At 41.0% G+C, this 19,797-nt stretch overlaps 1 protein-coding gene across 1 annotated transcript in view; it reads right to left on the bottom strand.

Moving 5' to 3' along the window:
- The window catches only part of PPARGC1A (PPARG coactivator 1 alpha), a 639,925-nt gene that overhangs the window by 577,806 nt on the left and 42,322 nt on the right, over nucleotides 1–19,797 (bottom strand). The gene's annotated exons all lie outside the window — the stretch shown is intronic.

The following is a 19,797-nucleotide window of genomic DNA, read 5'->3' as shown; positions in this document are numbered from 1 at the left end:
AATTAAGTTCCAAAGGATGGTATCTCTGGTTTGTCATCACACAGTGAATGAGTGTCAGCTGGGACTTAAACCCTAGCATCTCTAGTTCCCAGATCATACAATGGCACTCTCTACCTCACAGAGCTGTTGTGAAGATCAAAGAGGACAAGGTGTATGAGTGTGTTTTGCAAACGCTGCACTTGGAAAGGTTGGTAACTGATATTTAACACAGAAGCAAAGCCTAAAGCCAAAACAGCAGAAATGAAGTGGAATTTTAATCACCAGGAAGTAATGGGAGTACATGGGGGACAGGGTGGCTGTTGCTAGCTTTGAATTCAAGCCATACTGTGTGCTCACAGCCCCTTTCTCAGGAGGCAGGTGGTGAACAGAACCCCCAGATTTGGAAATGCAGAGTTGCAAGATGATGCAAAAGGCACCAAAAACAATCTTCTGCCCAATGCGATACCCTCAGCTCTGGTGGAACAAAAAGATGATGGCATAACACCAGGAAGAACTATACCAACGGCTGCATTCATACAGCCTGCTACATATACTCATTTCTCAGGTCTCTTACGCCCTGGTGCTGTGCTGAGATTCCTGGGTGAACCGTCTTACCTGTAACTTCCATGGTTAAATCAAATGATTTAATTAAGCTTTCACAGTAAATTAGAACTTATCAACACCTTCTATCTAGGAGTTTTAACACCACGACCGTCTCTTTCTTTCTTATAGGCACCTAATCCTCATTTTCCTAAGAACCTACATTCAGCATAGAAATCTGCCCAACAAAATCAGAAAATCAAAGCCCAAATGCAAAAATCAGAACTAAATAAACTTCTACGTTCACATTGTTCATCTCCCAGAAGGTGGCTTCAAACAGATTAGAAAATAGAATGCAATTAAATAAAATAATAGACACAAAAGCCTTTTCAAGAACACAAATAGAGTATCAGCCTACAGTATCTAGTAAAAATCTCTCACAAGTCTCCAAATCCTGGAGCATCAGGATTGGGAATTCACAGGGGGCAATTTTTTTTTTAAAGCTGAAAATTGCCAACTTTTTTTTAAAGCTAAAAAAAAACAAACGAGGCAATGGAAAACCTAGATTATTTTTAAAACAGTGCAAGAATCCTGCTCCCAGGACAAAGCACCACATTGCTATGCTCTCCCAGATTCAGCACAGGGGACAACACAAAGCCCTCTGGGCCAAAAGCTGGTAACTTAAATGAGTGACATGGACATAGACAGGTGGGAATAGTGACCACTGGCTGTCTCAGTCTGATGGAACAGTCTCACCTTGATGGAATACACACCTGGTGTGGACGGATTGCATAATATTTTTTCGAAGAAGCCAGAAGTCCATTCTTCGGGGATGGGTTGGGACTGGGGGGAGTAAATCTTCTGGTTTTTCAATGTTAAATTAAAAATGTGGCCAACAGGCACCTGGGTGGCTCAGTTGGTTAAGCAGCTGACTCCTGATTTCAGCTCAGGTCACAATCTCAGAATCCTGGGATCAAGACCCAGGTCAGGCTCTGCAGTCAGCTGGGAGTCTACTTGTTGATTCTCTGTCTCCCTCTGCCCCCGCCCCTGCAATTCTCTCTTTCTCTCTCAAATAAATAAATAAATCTTAAAAAAAAAAAAAGAAAGAAAGAAAGAAAAAAGGTTTGGCCAAACAACGACAGCCTGTCAATTTGCAGCTGCAACATTTTCCCTCCTGAGTGAACAAGACTCTGAAGACCTGAGCTCTTAATCCTTTGCTTACCAGTTGGGCATACTTTCAAAAGATCACTGAAGTTTCCCTGGCCCTCAGTTTCCTCATCTGCAAAATGGACCTAGTGATGTCTGTCTTATTGATTTCATGTATATTTTCCATGAATCAAATAAAATAAACTTCTCAAAAACAAGGATCATTCATTTTTTATGTCCCCAGGGGCTGTGCCCATTCAAAATAAAATAAAATATATATAAAAAGTTTGTTGACGGTGCCTGGGTGGCTCAGTGGGTTAAGCCTCTGCCTTCAGCTCAGGTCATGATCTCAGAGTCCTGGGATCGAATCCCGCATCGGGCTCTCTGCTCGGCAGGGAGCCTGCTTCCTCCTCTCTCTCTCTGCCTGCCTCTCTGCCTACTTGTGATCTCTATCAAATAAATAAATAAAATCTTTAAAAAAATAAAAAAATTTAAAAGTTTGTTGAACTGAAAAGCACTTTGAAAATAGTGAAGCATCCATCAAATGTGAAGTGTCACACTTAATGTTAGCTCTCAGAATCTTTTAAAGTTTCATAGAAAGTTTTCATGTGGCATTTTTCCAAAAAAAAAAAAAAAAAAACAATGTATTTTTCCCTTCCCCCAAAAAAGCTTTTCCAACAAAGTAATTGACAGTATCTGTTTAGTAACTTAGAGAGAAAGGGAGAGAGAGAAGAGAGAGTGCTTTTATGCAAATTTGATTTCCCTATAATAATCTAGAGCTATTCTGCTAGAAGGAATTATCTCCGCAGGCTGGCAGCTGTGGTAGGCAGAGAATTAAAAATGGCTCTGTATATGGGAAAATCTGTTCTATAATCAGTGCTATTCTTGGAGGGGACATCAATCTGGTCCAGCTCCCATGATGCTCCACTTGTGTGAATGACATACAAGCATGAGGTAGAAACTCTCATTACATCATGGCCCAGGATTATGCCCCACTTGAGGCTTTGCACCACTATCCAAAGATGGAAACAGACCCAATGGTGGCTTCCTACTAGCCAGGGGGTCAATTACCTTGGCTTATGAAAAAGACATGAGAGGTAAAACCAAATCTTTCAACAATGATTTATTCAACTCAGCTCTAATGAACTGCCCATTCTTAGAGTTATTATAAGGCTTCAGCATGTTTTTCTCTTCCTTCTTTCCTTTATTTATTCTTCTTTCTGTCTTCTCTCCCTTCCTCGCACCCTCCTTTTCTTCCTTCCTTCCGTCCTTCCTTTTCCTCCCTGCTGTTCTCATACAGAGTACAAGGTTCAATTCCTAAGCCACAAGACACCAGACACGCAAATAATGCTATTCAAGGGCTTTTTGTCCATGGAAAAGATACACGCTACAGGAAAGTGTTTTAAGAAAGTGTTTTAAGAAAGTGTTTTAAGTTTTAAGCAATCAGGACATCTAAATAGAGTCAGTTAAGCGTCTGCCTTCAGCTCAGGTGGTGAACAATGGGGTCCTGGAATCGAGTCCCACACGGGACTCCCTGCTCAGCAGGGAACCTGCTTCTCCCTCTGCCTGCTGCTCTCCCTGCTTGTGTGCTCGCTTTCTCTCTCGCTCCTGCTCTCTCTCTCTCTCTCTCTGTCTCTCTCTCTCTCACACACACACACACATACACACACACACACACACACACACACAAACAAATACTTTTTTTTCTGTAAAAATTTTTTAAAAAGAAAGAAAGAAGCAACAACCACAGTGTTTCACATAAAATGCTACTAGGCTCTTAATGCAGCAACTGCTTGGTCATTAAAAAAGCCCTGGCAGTAGGCGCCTGGGTGGTTCAGTTAGTTAAATGTCTGACTCTTGGTTTCAGCTCAGGTCATCATCTCAAAGTCGTGAGATCAAGGCCTGCATCAGGCTCCACACTCAGTGCAGAGTCCGCTTAAGACTCTCTCCCTCTTCCTCTGCCCCTCCCCACTGAGCACTCCCTTTCTTGCTCTCACTCTATTCCTCAAATACATAAACAAGTCTTAAAAAAAAAAAAAAAAAAAAATCCTGGCCCCGAGTGCCTCATATGTTCAAGTTAACTTGGAGACTGCATGTGGCAGCTAAAGCCATTGCCCCACAAAAAGAAACTAAAGTGCAGGTGAATAAAGTCATGATATGCTTGCAAGTAGATTCTGTTTCCTTTACTGGACCATGAAAACTTCTCAGAAATCGGTGTCCCTGTGTTACATCTGAGGCATCCTCCTTCTTCCCTGAGTCACACACACCAATCATTGCTCTGCTTAGGGAGATGAATATCGGAATACCAAAAAGTTAACTGTGTGGGTGTATGCATGTGTGTCTGTGTCTCTGTCTTTGTAACAAGGTGTGGACTTAACCTGATTTAAGTCACTCGGTGTACTTTAAAATAACTAAGAGCAAATGCTAGGAATGCCAAGAAATGACATCTTATACATTAGAACTAATTTCCTCGCTCCCTTCAAGCACTCTTAAGAAATTGGCATTGCCAGTGTGTAATGCCCAAGAGCCTAGATCCCCCAGCTGGGTATGCACATGACCACAGGGGAAGGGCAGAGGCTCCAGAATGTCGAGTCCTCTGGGGAGGATAGAGCTGCCTCCACTCATCCTCAATGTTGCAGAAGGACTTGCACGAGAAGGCAGAGAACAACCTCAAGAAATGGACAGAATACAGAAGCTGCTTTAGACCACGTGACACTGGATGTCCAGCACAGAGATGCCTCCAAATAGCCCTACAGAGATGTAAGAAATGCTTCTGTGTCCTTCACAAATGCTGCCTGGAGAAAGGAAAGCGCTCCTGCTACGAGACAGCGCCCGCCCTCAGTGTTCTGCTAGCTGACCCTCGCTGTTCATTTCTGGTTTCTGTTCTTCCAGGTTTTTCCTTTTCAGCTACAGCAGCCCTAGACACCAGGCACCACCAGGCACATGCCCACCTTTTCGCCCAACTCCACTGCCTCTGGAGCTCAGAGGCTCCAAACTCCCGAAGAAAGGCACGGAAGCTGCCTCGTGATCACTCGGGTAGGAAAGCAAACTGGGGTGACACTGCAGGGTTAAGTTAAAAGACAGCTGCATCCATTTTGCTCATTACTCTTCATGTACAAACTGCAAATTGCATTTGAAAATATTTTCTTTAAAATAAAATTGTCATTTCTGAGCCTCCTGTTTGGATAAAGCAAGTAGCACAAATGTGAAACTGGGAGTCACCCCCATACCCTTTGAGATGTGGCAGGCCACAACCTGCTGACCCTATGACACAGAGGACACTGCAGAAAAGGGAAATATTATTGTTAAATAACTCATTCTCCCACATTGAGAAGCTGGGCCTGAATTTGCCTCCAAATTCAGTAACTCTGGATTTTAAGAGGAAGCAATTTCATATGTGAATCCCATGTTTGGGCCTCCCATTGACCTTGTTCCATTTCTCATGGACCTAAGTTGGTTTTCCCCAGGAATTCTGAAAATAAAAATTCATCCCTTTTGTAAATGAGAATTAATCAGAAGGCATTCAATGCCTGGATGTCGGGCACAGGGCACATGTGCCTCAGTTCCCTTTTTCTGTAAAATGAGGATAATCATAATTCTTCTTTTATTGGATTTGTTATGAACAATAAATCAGTCACATCATGTAAGAATCTGATGTGATATCTGGCACGTGGGTAGCACACAGTAAATGAAGACACGGGTCTATAAATATAGACTCATTCCATTTCCCAAGCCTGCAAAAGAGGAATAACTGTTTAGAAGATTTTTCTAAAAAGGTTCAATTGGAGTAAGGTGCTCTGGCTTGAACACCTGAACCCACAAATCAATTTTAACATCACTAAGGGGAGACAAACTGATTTTGCGCCTCCTGGTGTGATGCAGTAAGAAGTACACATTACTACCTAGGAGGTGTTTTTACCAAAACTGTGGACATGAACTTGATCAAGGATCTAAGATTCTATAAGAGAAAAATAAAAGATATATATACAATGGAATACTATGCAGCCATCAAAAGAAATGAAATCTTGCCATTTGCGACAACGTGGATGGAACTAGAGGGTATCATGCTTAGCGAAATAAGTCAATCAGAGAAAGACAACTATCATATGATCTCCCTGATATGAGGGAGAGGAGATGCAACATGGGGGGTTAATGTGGTAGGAGAAGAGTAAATGAAACAAGTTGGGATTGGGAGGGAGACAAACCATAAGTGACTCTTAATCTCACAAAACAAACTGAGGGTTGCTGGGCAGAGGGGGGTTGGGGGGGGTTATGGACATTAGGTAGGGTATGTGCTATGGTGACTGCTGTGAAGTTTGTAAACGTGGAGATTCACAGACCTGTACCCCTGGGGGAAAAAAATATATATATATATGTTTATAAAAAATAAAATTATAAAAAAAAAAAGAGAGAAAAATAAAAGGGACCAAGGAAGGAACACCAGGGACACAAGCGGCAAAATCCACACTGTTAGGAAATTCAACAGAACAAACAATCTGCTTCTTCAAAAATACATTTTAAGTGAAGAATAAACACAGAGAAGGTATCTTAGATTAAAAGAAAAGTGAAAGTCTTATCCACCCAATGCAATGTGTGGACTGCATCTTGGTCCTGCTTTGAAAAAAAAAAGAAAAAAAAAAAAACAGTAAAAGACCACTCGTTCAAATGAGGCAATGTGAACATGGACTGGATATTTGTGATATTAAGGAATTACTTTTTTAATTTTTTAGCTGCTCCCCCCCCACTGGGAGGTAGAGTTTATCTCCCCTTGATTCTGGGACAGCTGTCATGACTTCCTTCTCCAGTGGAATGTGATAGAAGTGATGGTCATGAGCTCTGAGACTAGGTCATAAGAAGCCTTACAGCTTCTGTCCCTGTGTCTCAGCACTCCTGTTCATGGGACATTCCCTCTTGGAACCCAGCAGACATGCTAGGAAAAACCAAGCCACATGCAGAGGACCTGGAGTGTCACCAGCCCCACCGGAGTCCCCAGCTGACAATCACATGAGTGAGCCACATTTGGTATCAGCCCCATCATATCTTCAGATGATTGCAGCCCCAACTGAAACCTTATGACATTCACAATAGAGACCCCAAATGAGAACTGCTCAGCTGAGCCTGGTCAGCCCACAGAACCCTGAGAGATCACAGTAAACTACTGTTTAAAGCCCCTAAGCTTGGAGGTGCTCTGTTAAGCAGAGTAAAAAAAAAAAAAAATCAGAAAATGTTATCTCTTAGAGATATATCCTCAAGTATTTACAGAAGAAATTATATGATATCTGAGATTTTCAAATTAATCTAATTGAGGTGGGGGGTGGGGAGTTGAAACAAGCTTGCCCATGTGCTGCTAATTGTTAAAACTGGGAAATTGGATCATAGAGAGTAATTATACTCTTCTCTCTGCTCTTGAATATTTTTGAAATGTTTTCTAATGAAAGCTTTTTACAGAGCTTTGAATTTACCAAGACAAAGTTTCAAGACTAGTAGAATATTAGCTATGAGTGATTCTATAAGGCAGGCATTGCAGATACGATCTAAATATGTAGCACTGATATGCTCACTGTGACCCATCCAGCCACAGGACATCCATCTCTGAGAAAGCAGCAGATAGTCGAAAGAAGCTGGAGTTGAGAGTAGAATTCAAATCCCAGGTCCAGCTCCTTCTAGCTGGGAACCATGGGCCTGTTTTTCAACAGCTCTGGGTTTTACTGCTTCATGTGCAAAGGACTTTTTCCTGATGCACTTGCCCAATTCTTAAATAATTAAAGGGGCAACATAGACTCTACAGTGCTATAAAGGTATAGATATTATTGTTGCCGGTTGTAACAGAAAAGAAACCATTTACTCTCAAGGGCCCTGACAGTATTCTTCAGGGTAGATCATCTGCCTTCCAGTGTAAATAACATTAAATCGCTGTTCTTTTATCACATCACATTCAAGAGCTAGGCAGAGCTTTCTTTATGCTGGAGGATTTGGGGATGGCCTGGTTAAAATACAAGCCATGCAGGATATGCACGATTCGCTTTTGGGGTGAGGCACATCTTGAAGAGAGGGCACTCGTTACCAAGGCATGAAAAGCAGGGGACTCGGCTGGGATAAGAAAACCATGTGTGCTGCAAGGGAGAGAATAGCCAAACTGCTTCCGGCCGTGGGCAACTCCCAAGTTAGCTCTTGCAGAGTGAGCAACTCAGAGAAGCATCTATTTTGGGATAGTTGATTTTCCTCCCAAACAACACCAAAGAGAATAACAACTCATTAACTTCACTAATAAATTAAATTAATCCACTAATATGTGTGCTTCTATATCGAGAACTAGAATTCTGTGTACATCTCTCTTTACAGAGTGAGTACAGAGCAAACCAAGTATCTGTAACAGAAACAGATTCCTCCATTAACTTGTCTTTCCATTTCAGTGATCCGTTACTATTGAAATAAACTGTGAAAAAAATTAATAAGATAATGGAACTTTAAAAGGCAACTTAAGCCCACATATTCGCCAAAGGTTCATAATTTTCTAATTAAATATAATAACATGTTAGGTAATATCAACTAACAATAGAGCAAATGTCAATATAAGACAAATCCTTGCCTCTTTCTCTCTACTAGATTTGCAGCTTCTTGAAGGTAAGCTTCTTGTGTGTTTATCTTTTCTGTGGCATTAACTGAAATGCCTGAGACTAGCATTTCCCAAAAAGCACCAGCAGACCCCCACACTGCAAAATTTTAACGGTGTTGGATTTGCCAATGGTCTTTTAAGTCACGGATGTGTTTGGGAAATACTTGCTTAAACCTTAACCAGGTTTTTGCACTTGGTCGTGGGTGTTCTGAACAATAAGCCTTCTCAGAACTTAGTGCTCACATTGCTAATCTCCAAGAGGTACCCAGAAGTGTCCTTGATCAGGAGACATCTCTCCAGACCTTTGTGACTTGGAACATCTCAGAGGACAGAAGAAGAGCTGACTTCTGCTCAGTAACATTTGGGCGGCAACTTCTTTGCTTACTTGTGCTTTACAGCTAACACATCAGATAGGCTGGACAGCCATGAGTTAGACTGAGCAAATATAATTAACCTGATTTTTTTAATAGACTACTTTTTAGAGCAGTTTTAGGTTCACAGAAAAACTGATCAGAAAGTTCAGACCTGTCCCCACACACACATGCATACAGCCTCCCCCACCGAGAGAGGGCTACCTTGTTTATATCTGATGAACTTAAACTAACACATCATTATCGCCAGGTCCGAAGTTTCCCTCTTGGTGTTTACCCTCTATGGGCTTCAAGAAATGTATAATGGCTTGTATCCACCATTGTAGTGTCATACAGAATAATTTCTCTGCCCTAAAAATCCTCTGTTCATCTGTTCATCCCTCCCTCCCCTCTAATCCCTGGCAACCCCTGATCTTTTTACTGTCTCCATAGTTTTGCCTCTTCCAAAATGTCACATAGTTGGAATTAAATATAATGTAGCCTTTTCATATTGGCTTCTTTCACATAGTAATATGCACTTAACGTTCCTCCATGTCTTTTCATGGATTTCCATGGCTCGTTTCTTTTTAACCCTGAGTAATATTCCATTATCTGGATATACCACAGTTTACTTATCCATTTACCTACTGAAGGACAACTTGATTACTTACAAATTTGAGCCATTACAAATAAAGTTGCTATAAACATCCATGTACAGGTTTTAGTGTGAACATACATTTTCAGCTTGTTTGAGAAAATACCAAGGAGAAAATTTGCTGGACCGTATGGCAAGAACATGTTCAATTTTGTACAGAACTGCCAAACTGTCTTCCTCAATGGCTGTACCATTTTGCATTCCCACCAGCAATAAATGAGAATTCCCGTTGCCCACATTCTCTCTGGCATATAGTGTTAGCACTTCAACTGATCTTGCAATTGAGGAAACTGAGTCTGAACTTCAAATGAAGTGACTGTAATGAAGGTTTTCTAACTACAGAGTGCTCCTTCAAGTTCACTACAACAGGAGTCTGAAAACCAGAGGCCATGACCTGCCCATGGTCTTTAGTTCTGTAGTTCTGAGCTAAGAATGGTTTGCAGATTTTTAAATGATTAGGGGGGAAGAAATCCAAAGAAGAATAAATACCATGACCTATGAAAATTATATGGAATTCAAATTTCAGTAACTGCAAATAAAGTTTTATTGGGGGACTGGGTGGCTCAGTTGGTTAAGCCGCTGCCTTCTACTCAGGTCATGATCCCAGAGTCCTGGGATCAAGCTCCGCATCGGGCTCCTTTCTCAGCAGGGAGCCTGCTTCTCTCTCTGCCTCTGCCTGCCGCTCTGCCTGCTTGTGTTCTCTCTCTCTCTCTGACAAATAAATAAATAAATAAAATCTTAAAAAAAAAAAATTTTATTGGTCCAGGGCCATGTTCATTCTTTATCCATTGTGGTTGCTTTTGCACTGTACAGGCAGAGTTGCCAGAGAGAAAGTATGGCCTGCAAGCCTACAATATTTAGCATTGGGCCTTTATGAAAAAAGTCTGCCAACCCCGGCACCAAAGAATCAGCCCTAATCAGATGTGTCCTCTTTAGGTAGACAATTCTAGATCTTGTAATGGTTTTTCCACCAAAAACCTCAAAAAATAATTCAAAACCATTTTCTCTCCCCACACAGAACTGCCTTCCTACATTATCCAGATATCTTCGCCTTGATAGTGAGTGATGGTGCTACAAGTAGAAAGTACTGAATTTTGACTGCCAACAGTAGAGTGCACCATCTCTAAGATTTTTTTCCCCTTCCAGGGAACTAGGCAGCATCCTGCTTGGCTTCTTCTCCCCACCTCACCCCACCCCCTTTTTTTTCCTGTGAGGTTTGTTTACACTCAGCAGGAGGAAAGGTAAGGAGATAAAAGCAATGCAGAATGAATAAAGGAAGACAAGACTACAGCAAAAAACGGAGAAGGCACAATTAGAGGAGCAAACCCCAGGGAAGAAAGTTTACATGTTAGTAACTGAGGGGATGGAAAGAGAGATTACACCAGAACACAGTGGCCAGAAGCAAAAATCACTGGAGACAAAAACGCCACAGGCAAAGGTTATTTCAACTGCACAGATCTCCCGAGGCAATGCGTGGACCAAGTCGCTGAAATAATGAATTTAATTCTAGCTATTAGCCACTTAAGCCGCCTGAGATCCCCACTGGTATTTCAACCCAGACACTTGCTGGGGGGTTGGTTAGCACAGGGGCCACAGGGAATGGGAAGACATTTGGAATCTGCAATTCCTCTTTCCACTGCTCACTTCCCAGTAAGAGGGCAGGGAGAAAAGGCTCCCACAGAGGACCAGGTCAGTCTGAAAACACCCCTGACACTCGAGACTCTTGAGAAGCAGAAAAAAAAAAAAAGACTCTTCTTTTTTTTTCTTTGCAGACCTTAAAGTAATCTTATGAGTAATAAAGAGTGGCCAATTATTAAACATTTACTATAAGCCAAGCCCGAAATTGAATCCTTTCCACATGTTAACTTCTTTAACCCTGGTAACAACCCTTTGAGCTAAGTAATATCATGGAGACTTTGAAGCGATTTAGGGAAGTCAAAAGACAAAGCTGGAAAGAGGCAGGGATTCAAACCCTGGGTGATTTTATCAGTCTCCAAAGTCTACACTCTAAAACCACCACAAGCCACCATCTCCCAGTGAGCTTTGTGAAGAAAATGACCTTAGGGCGTAAATTAATCAAACCTGTGCTGACTAAGGGACTCCAAACTGGGCTCCTTCAGGCCACCTGGTGTATTTATCTGTACTAACTTACGATAATCTTATTTATAAACACGTCTTTGCAACACTGCAGCTTACAAAATGGTTTCATATACATTTACCTCATTTAATACTGCCCAGAAGCTCAAGTAGGAATGGAAGGAAATCCTGAGCACCCAACCAAAATCTTTTCTCCCCTTCTTTCTTCTTCCAGAGCAGTAGAAATTGACGTACTTGGCCGCCTGATAGGAAGCAGCAGCAGATGAAATCTACGGAGTCCCTGTCCCTCCTGTTTAAGCCGGCTGTCTCTCCTTCACTCTCAAGAGTCCCCATTGGGATGACCAATTATACGGTTACCCTAGCTCAGAGGTCCTCAGCCTTGACTGTGCGACTGGATCGGTTGGGGTCATTTTAAAATACGCAGTCCTGACCCCAGCCACAGAGATTCTGCTTTCACTCTTATGCTGTGAGGGCTGAGAAGCACCACAGTTGATCTAAGTCCAAGTTGTTAGTTAGAACTTTTAGGAAAAAAACTCTTTTAAAGTATTGAAAGGAAGCTGACACAGCTGGGAGAAGGTCACCTTGGGAATGTTTTTGCTAGGAATGCTGACATGGAGGCTCAACTCAAGCAGCCATCTTGTTTGGCAAGGCTAATATGAAGATGGAAACCACACACCAGGAGGGAAAATGGAGCTTAAGAGTGGGGTTGCTGATGGCTATAGAGCTTGGGACGATCTATGGAATGTATTTATAAGGAAGAAAAAGACAACTTCCTTTTTTTTAAGCCACCATATCAAATGTCTGTTACCAAGAGCCAAATGCAATTCTTAAGTAAGAATATACAGTAGGCATCACTAGGTTACAAGTGAGAAAAGTTGCCCAAGGTTGCACAGTTCATAAATCACAGAAGCCAAATGCTCTGACTCTGATCCTCTGACCTTTCTACTGGAGGTAATGGGGCAGAGTATATTTTAAGGACAGAGAAAAGGGTTCTCACTTACCGAAGTAGATCGTTTCAGACAACTCTACTGAACTTCTGACCAGCTATTTCTGAATCTCACTCATATGTGTTGCCAGAACACTGAAGAAGGAGATTTGACAAGTAGTATCTTTATGAATACATATAAAGTTTGTTTTGCTTTAAAGACAAAGCCCTTAAAATTTGCTTTATATTGTGGTTGTATTTCTTATAAATTTAGCTTGAGTTTTATAAATCCCAAATTGTTTTAATTCTTCAACAAATAATCTCTGAGAATCTAATATGGGGGAGACCCTCATATTAAGTGGAGTGGGGTAGGATTACAGGGGTTTGAGAAAGATACATGCTCTCACAAGGAGTTCAAATTCTGAGTGGAACATAACAAATGCCCACAAGTGTGTAGAGTGGATGCCTAGCAAAGAGTTTTGATAAACCAAAGAAAGACAAGATCACCTTTGGTTTAAGGAAGGCTTCATGAAGGAGATGACATTCATGTTTTTTATAGCACCTTTTATTTTTAAAGATTTTATTTATTTATTTAACAGAGGGAGAGAGACCACAAGTAGACAGAAAGTCAGGTAGAAGGGGAGGGGGAAGCAGGCTCCCCGCTGAGCAGAGAGCCAGATGTGGGACTCGATCCCAGGACCCTGAGACCATGACCTGAGCAGAAGGCAGAGGCTTAACCCACTGAGCCACCCAGGTGCCCCTCATGTTTTAAGATCTCAAAAGGCCATGCACTTCAGGCCCAGGAACTGGCCTGAGCAAGACTCAGAGCCAGTTTGTAGCTGGGTACATTAAGGGAACCTCAACGAGTTCAGCTGGGCTGAAGCTCAATGCCTATGTTAGCAAAAGAGGGTAGATGAGGCTAAGAAGGTAGTTTAGGGTCAAATTACAAAGATGTTTGAAGGCCAGGCTAATAGCTTTGGATTCTATTCAGAAAATTAATTTGCCAAACCCAGGCACAATGAACTGGCCAGGGAGAGAAGAGGGGCAGCCATGTGAGAGGTCACTGGGACAGTCCAGGCAAAGGGTAATGCACGTCAGAATCAGGGCAGAGGTAGTGGGACTATGGAGAAAGCATACGTGCCAGGAACAGAATTAACTGGGCATGGCAAGATGTATGAGGTTACATGAAGGGAGGAGAACAATCCATCATCTCAAGGTTTTCCTCTAAGGGAATGGATGGCTTTCATTAAACGTGCTGGTTCCAGGAATGCAAAGTTCTAACAGCCAGTAGGAAGCACCAAACTGGCCTATGGGAGAGACATCAGGAGTGGAGTTTCAGATTTGGAGGTCATATGTCTGGAAGGGGTAGATGAAGCCTTTAAGATAGGGAACGAGTAGAGAAAGAAGAAATTTGAAGATAGAAACTCAAGTAATATCGACAAGGAATGGAGGTAGAGAAGGAAGGTAGAAGGAACGAGGGAGGAAAAGAATGAGGGAAGAAGGGAGGGAGTGGGGGGGGATGGAAAGACGGAGGGAGGAAGAAAGGAAGAAAGGGAGGAAGGAAGGAAAGAAGAAAGAAAGTTTGGATCAGAGAATCAGGAAGGAAACCAAGGGAATATAATGTTACAGAAGAAAAGGAAGAAAGGCTTTAAAGAAAAAGTTGTACTAACAGTGTTAAAGCAAAATAATAATAATAATAATAATAACAATAATAATAAAACAACCTTATTTGTCTTTTTTAATTTGACTTTTCTTTTCTGGGGGTAGCTTAGCTCTGTTGCTAAATGACTACACAGGCATTATGTTAAGTGAAGTAAGTCAAGCAGAGAAACTCAATTATCATATGTCTTTCACTCAAATGTGGAACATAAACAATAGTACAGAGGACCACAGGGGAAGGGAGGGAAGCCCAAAGGGGGAGAAGTAAGAGGGGGAGATGAACCATGAGAGAACATGAACCCCAGGAAAAAAACAGGGTTTCAGAGGAGAGCAGGTAACAGGGTGATGGGTATTAAGGAGGGCATGTGCTGTGATGAGCACTGGGTGTTATAATTGACTAATGAATCATTGAACACTACATCAAAAACTATTTTCTATGTAGTGGCTAACTGAACATAATAAAAAAAAAAGAGTAAATGCACAAAGATAAATATTCAAGGATGTTCATTGCTGTATTGCTTTATTATAGTAAAAGTTTGAAAACAATCCTCCAACAATAAAGAACTGGTTAAATGAACTATAGTATGTTCATACTGCAGATCACTTTGTAGCCACTACAAGTTAAGACATAGGAATGATTTGCTGACACATAAACAGGTGTACAATGAATTAAATTTCAAAAGCAAATTATAAGAACATGATCTCTTTTGTAAAAACATATATGCATTAGAAAGTATGTCTCCTTCTCCCTCTGCTTCTTCCTTGCTTGTTCTCCGTCTCCCTCTCTCTCTCTCTGTCAATGAATAAATAAAATATTTTTTTAAAAAGTATAGATGATATAAATATCTCTCTGAAGTAGAGAAATGATGGGTTATTTTCATATTTTATATTTCATATTTTATATCATATTTCATATTTTTTGCTTATCTATATTTTCTAAGTTTTCTAGAGTAAATATGTATTAGAGATAAAAGTTTAAAAAAAAAAACAGATTTTTTTAAAGGCAGGAATCCTACCCCTCCCTCAGACTATGTATTTTGGCTTTTCTGCAGGAATGCTTATCAAATACACATAATAAAAAAGAATAGGATGTTATTCATTATACATCAATTTAATTTACAAAAGTAAGTAGCCATCCATGGAGTGTGAGGTTACAGTAAAAATCCTTCAGTCTGTGGTCAGAAAACCTGAACTTGAAGATGCTCCTTAACCCCAGAGCTCCAGCTTCTTCATTTTGTAAAATTTGATGATACATTCCACCCCAGTGAACTCAGGATCTGAGCTTGGTTGAATGAAATAAAGTATGTGCCAGTCTGTTGGAGGAGGTCCTCAAGAGGGTGTAAGCACCATTCGACCCACAATCTGCATGGGTACAACCGGAGGCTCCTTACCCCCTCCCCCGTCCTTGCAATGTACATTCCATCCACCATTCTCGCACTAGGAGCTGTTTCAAGGATGTAGCCTCGAGAGACGAAGGTGTTGTTGAGACCATCTGAACTGTGCATGGGACAGTTAAGGCATTTATATAGATTCTAAAGATTTTGATGGGTGAGTGCGGATATCTACTCATTGTATAGCGACACAAAACAAGCCTCAGATGTAAGTTCCCTGGCCTACTAAACATCTCCCAGTCTAGTGTGGTCTGCCCTCTTCTTCAGACTCTCTCTGCCCTCCATGTTTGGAACCAGTTTCAGATTTCACCCCAGGAACTCCCAAGGTTTCTAACTAAACACCATGAAATACTTTCAGTCCTCTGGTATTTATCTATCAGTTGAACAATTGTATACAGAAGTCCTACTATGCGCCAGGTGCTGAGGCAGGTCCTAAAGGAGCAATGAGAAGTGACATAGATAATATCTCTACCTTCCATTCCATCATCAAGTCCCTCCCTAAACACCAAGACACAGTGTTGGAACCTAACAGACTTAATTCAAAGTAGAGCTCTTTAAGTTGTTAGAACACAAGCCAGGTACTTGACCTGTCCATACCACCATTTCTTTATGTGACAAATGGGATGAAAATACCCATTTCAAAACCTATTCTGGGGGACCTGGGTGGCTCCATCAGTTGAGTGTCAGATTCTTGGTTTCAGCTCAGGTCATGATCTCAGGGTTGTGAAATCGAATCTCTCGTGGGGCTTCACACTCAGAGTGAGGTCAGCTTGTCCCCCTCCCTCTGCTCCACCCCTCCCCACATGCTCTCTCTGTCTCTGAAATAAATAAATAAATAAAATATTTTTCTTTAAAAAAAAACCTATTCTAAAGATTAAGCAATGATTTCAAGGTATCTGGCACAAGACCTGGCACATAGCAGGACCTCAATAAACAAAAAGCTAAGATCATTTCATTATGAATCCCATTGTTTGATGATTTAACTGCAGATATACCCTCAGCACATTTTTCTTTAAGTGATTGGTAGAGAATTTTATTTCACCAGGCACACTTCAATTTCGATCAATACCACATCTGTCACTACTTAGGAAAGAGTTTTGCTAATTCTTTCCTGGAATTCTTCTGTTTCGAGAGCAACTTGGGTTGCTGTTATGTAGTTTTCACTCTGACACTCCTACCAGAGTCTTCCTTGGTTTCTTCTCTTCTTTGGAGCAATAGTTGGGAGTGTGGGTTTCAAACACTTGGCTTCTGTTCAAAAAGAAAAATCAAAAAATATTCTTTTGGATGATAATTTCTTCTCGATGGTTAAAAACGAGAGAAAACAGCCAAAAGAGGAGGCTTGCATAAAAAGAGATGCAGTGTGGTTTACCATCATGCAGACAGTCGTTTATGCCAAGAGAACACTTCCCATAGACCCTGCAGCAGACCAAAGGAAAGGGCACTGCTTCTCACTCGGATCCATAGGTCAGAACACTGTCAGGTGCTCAGCTGGAACAGCCCATCCTGCTTAGAAACTATGGAAGTGTGATATTTCCCTTCACTTCCCACTCCACAACCAACACCAATGTCTAGCAAATCTTTGGCTATGTATGGATGGCTTGTGTGTTAGAACACAAATGCAAAAAATATCGCATTCCCGATCAAATAATCCTCTCCCTTTTCAGCAGCATCTCAGATATACAAAGTATGCAGTAGAATCCAGAAAGCTCCATAGTCCAGGGAAGCCCGAGATACAAAAACTAACATCTCCCAATTCCAGCCTTGGAGAACTCCCTTAATGCCACAGCCAAACTGTGTATCTGTGACCACCCTTCCGTATGGCTGCAGCGCCACCTAGTGGCCAGGTGAGCTAGGCATGCGCTCATTCTCCGTCTGAACCGGCAACTTCCTTCTGCAGGCTCTGCAGTCCTTTCCAAAGGGAAACAGAAGTGGGGGCTGCACCTGACGCCTAGAATTAGGAATCACCAGGGTCCTGTCATATTAAAACTATTTCCTGATTATAATCAATCCAAATCACCAAGAAGAGACAAGAGAACAGAAGATTCCTGCCAACATTTGATTTTCATGTCCAAATGCATCCTCATATAAACTCACAAACTTGCACAAATATTTAGTTTAAATCTAGGCGATGCCATGGCCTTTCAAGTCCTCAAGTCCTGCAACTATAGATACAAAATCATTTTAAAACAAAAAGGAAGAGAAAAATAGGTCTAAAGACCTGTAATGAGATTCCACGTTTCTCTTTTCCACAAATAGCTCTGTCGACAGCTGACATTTCCGATGCCATCCAAAACTCACAACGGAATTGCAACTTTTCCCACATAGAACAACCAAAAACACGTCTGTGCATGGTAAGGATGGCAGTTTAAATAATGTAATTTGTTTGGGACCTAACCTGGGGGTATACAAACTGATTTGGTTCATTTTTAAGTGCAGATTATTCTGGTTAATAGCCTGGTGGAGCTCGGAACAGAATATGTGCACCGCAGCTAAATATTCCATATTAAAAATAGTTTGTGATGGGATATGCTTTTTATAATTAAGTTTAATATACATTAACATTTTTAGATGAAAAACTGACAATCTGAGAACAGCTCTAAATTCTCCTTTGATTATTTTTCCAGAACACTGAAGGGATGATATAGCTACATAAATAGGCTAACAGTAAAGTTCTTTGAAAGATTATTTTCTGCCCTATCACACATGCCCTTCTTTGTAACCCTTCAGTGGTTTTCTGGAGCGGAAATGGATCGTGTACAAACTCCTGGCTGGGACTCCAAGTCACAAGAGCCTCACTTAATTTCTGACCCATACCTCCCAGTCAGGCCATCTTACTGTCCCCTACCGAGATCAAAACCATAGACTAAATTTTCATACCCTAAGGTGCTGCTTTCCTGCACATTTTCCCACCTGAATATCTTTGCACTATCTCCTTGCTGTTGGGCCAAGGTAGGACTGCCAAATTTCAGAAGAAAAAAAAACAAAACTCAGATATGCAGTTAAATTTGAATTTCAGGTAAACAACAAAGTCTTAGCATAAGTAAGTCCCAAATATTGCATGAGGCATACTTACACTAAAAAATTATTCATTGTTTGTCTAAAGTTCAAATTCAATGGGTGTTCTGTCGTTGGTCTGACGACACTAGCCCACCCTCTTGGTGGGTCCCAAAATGACCTGATCTTCCAGGCAAAAGTCCCTGCTCCCAGCGGTTCTTCAGCCACTGCCTCCATGATGATGCCTAGCCATTCACATTCTTTTAAAACATCTAAGCAAATAGTCATCAAATCTGAGAGACCAATTTTCAAGCTGTCCTGTTTTTTACTTACAATAGCCTTAGTCAGTGATTCCCACAACATGGTAGGCACACAATTAGTAGGAGGACATGACTGTATTGTTTTGTTATCATTTTGTTTTCATTTTACTTAGTTTTTGGTGAAGATCCCTTACTAATAACACATAATCCTGCTTTTCCACATAAGGTAGTTACATAAAGTTTCTTTTAAAGTAAATTTGTGGGGTTTCTTTTAAAATTACATTAACATGAGGTAGAAAATGAAGTAATTTTCTACTCAAATCTACTCAGATTAAGCAATATCATGACAATACAACCAAAGTGACTAAAGTTTGGGAAACGATGACATAAAGCAGGGGTTAGCAAACTTTGGTCCCCCACAGGCCACATATGGCCAACAACCTGCTTTAGCAGGTAAAGTTTTATTGGGGGACAGTCACAACCATTCATTTATGTACTGCCTATGGCTGCTTTCAGAGAGCAACAGCAGAGCTGAGTACTTGCAAAAGAAACCATATGGCTTACAAGGCCGACAATATTTACTTTCTGGTCCTTTAGTTTAAAAAATGAAAAAAACAAAATAATAAAAAAAAGAAGAGGAAGAAGAAAGTTTGCTGACCCCTGACCTCAAGTATCGCTCATCCAAAACAGTCAAAGGAAAAGCGAACTCTGAAAGCCCCCATGGCAGGTATTTTTGGAGAGAGTGAATATGTGTCAAACTAAAGCCTGAAGCTGACACGGTCCTCCATTTCCCATTTCAGACTCTTTTTATTAACCTCTTCTGCACACCTGGATCTGCTGAGGCTTCATTCTCATCCTTACAATTTGGAATAATATCTGCTGCTTCTATATTAACTCAGGCCCACCTACACTCTGAACTAGGTAATGGAAAGCAAAATATAAGTTGCTTTTAATTGTGTTCTCCTTAAAAATTAAAGGCATCTCTTCTTATCTAAACTATGACCATATAAGGCAAACCCGTCTTAATAACTCAATGACTCAATACTTAAGTACCGAATATGTTAAAGTTAGCATAAATAGGTAACAGTAACTTCCATAATCATGCACAAATTACTTCTGAAACAATGGGTCGGCTCTGGAAATAAAGTTTTAATCAGCAGCAAATGTCTGAGTAAGCATAATTGT

The sequence above is a fragment of the Lontra canadensis genome, unplaced genomic scaffold, assembly GCF_010015895.1.
Source record: "Lontra canadensis isolate GAN:19392208 unplaced genomic scaffold, GSC_riverotter_1.0 scaffold1, whole genome shotgun sequence".
NCBI classification, from domain to species: Eukaryota; Metazoa; Chordata; class Mammalia; order Carnivora; family Mustelidae; genus Lontra; species Lontra canadensis.
This window is presented reverse-complemented; position numbering and strand designations above follow the sequence as displayed.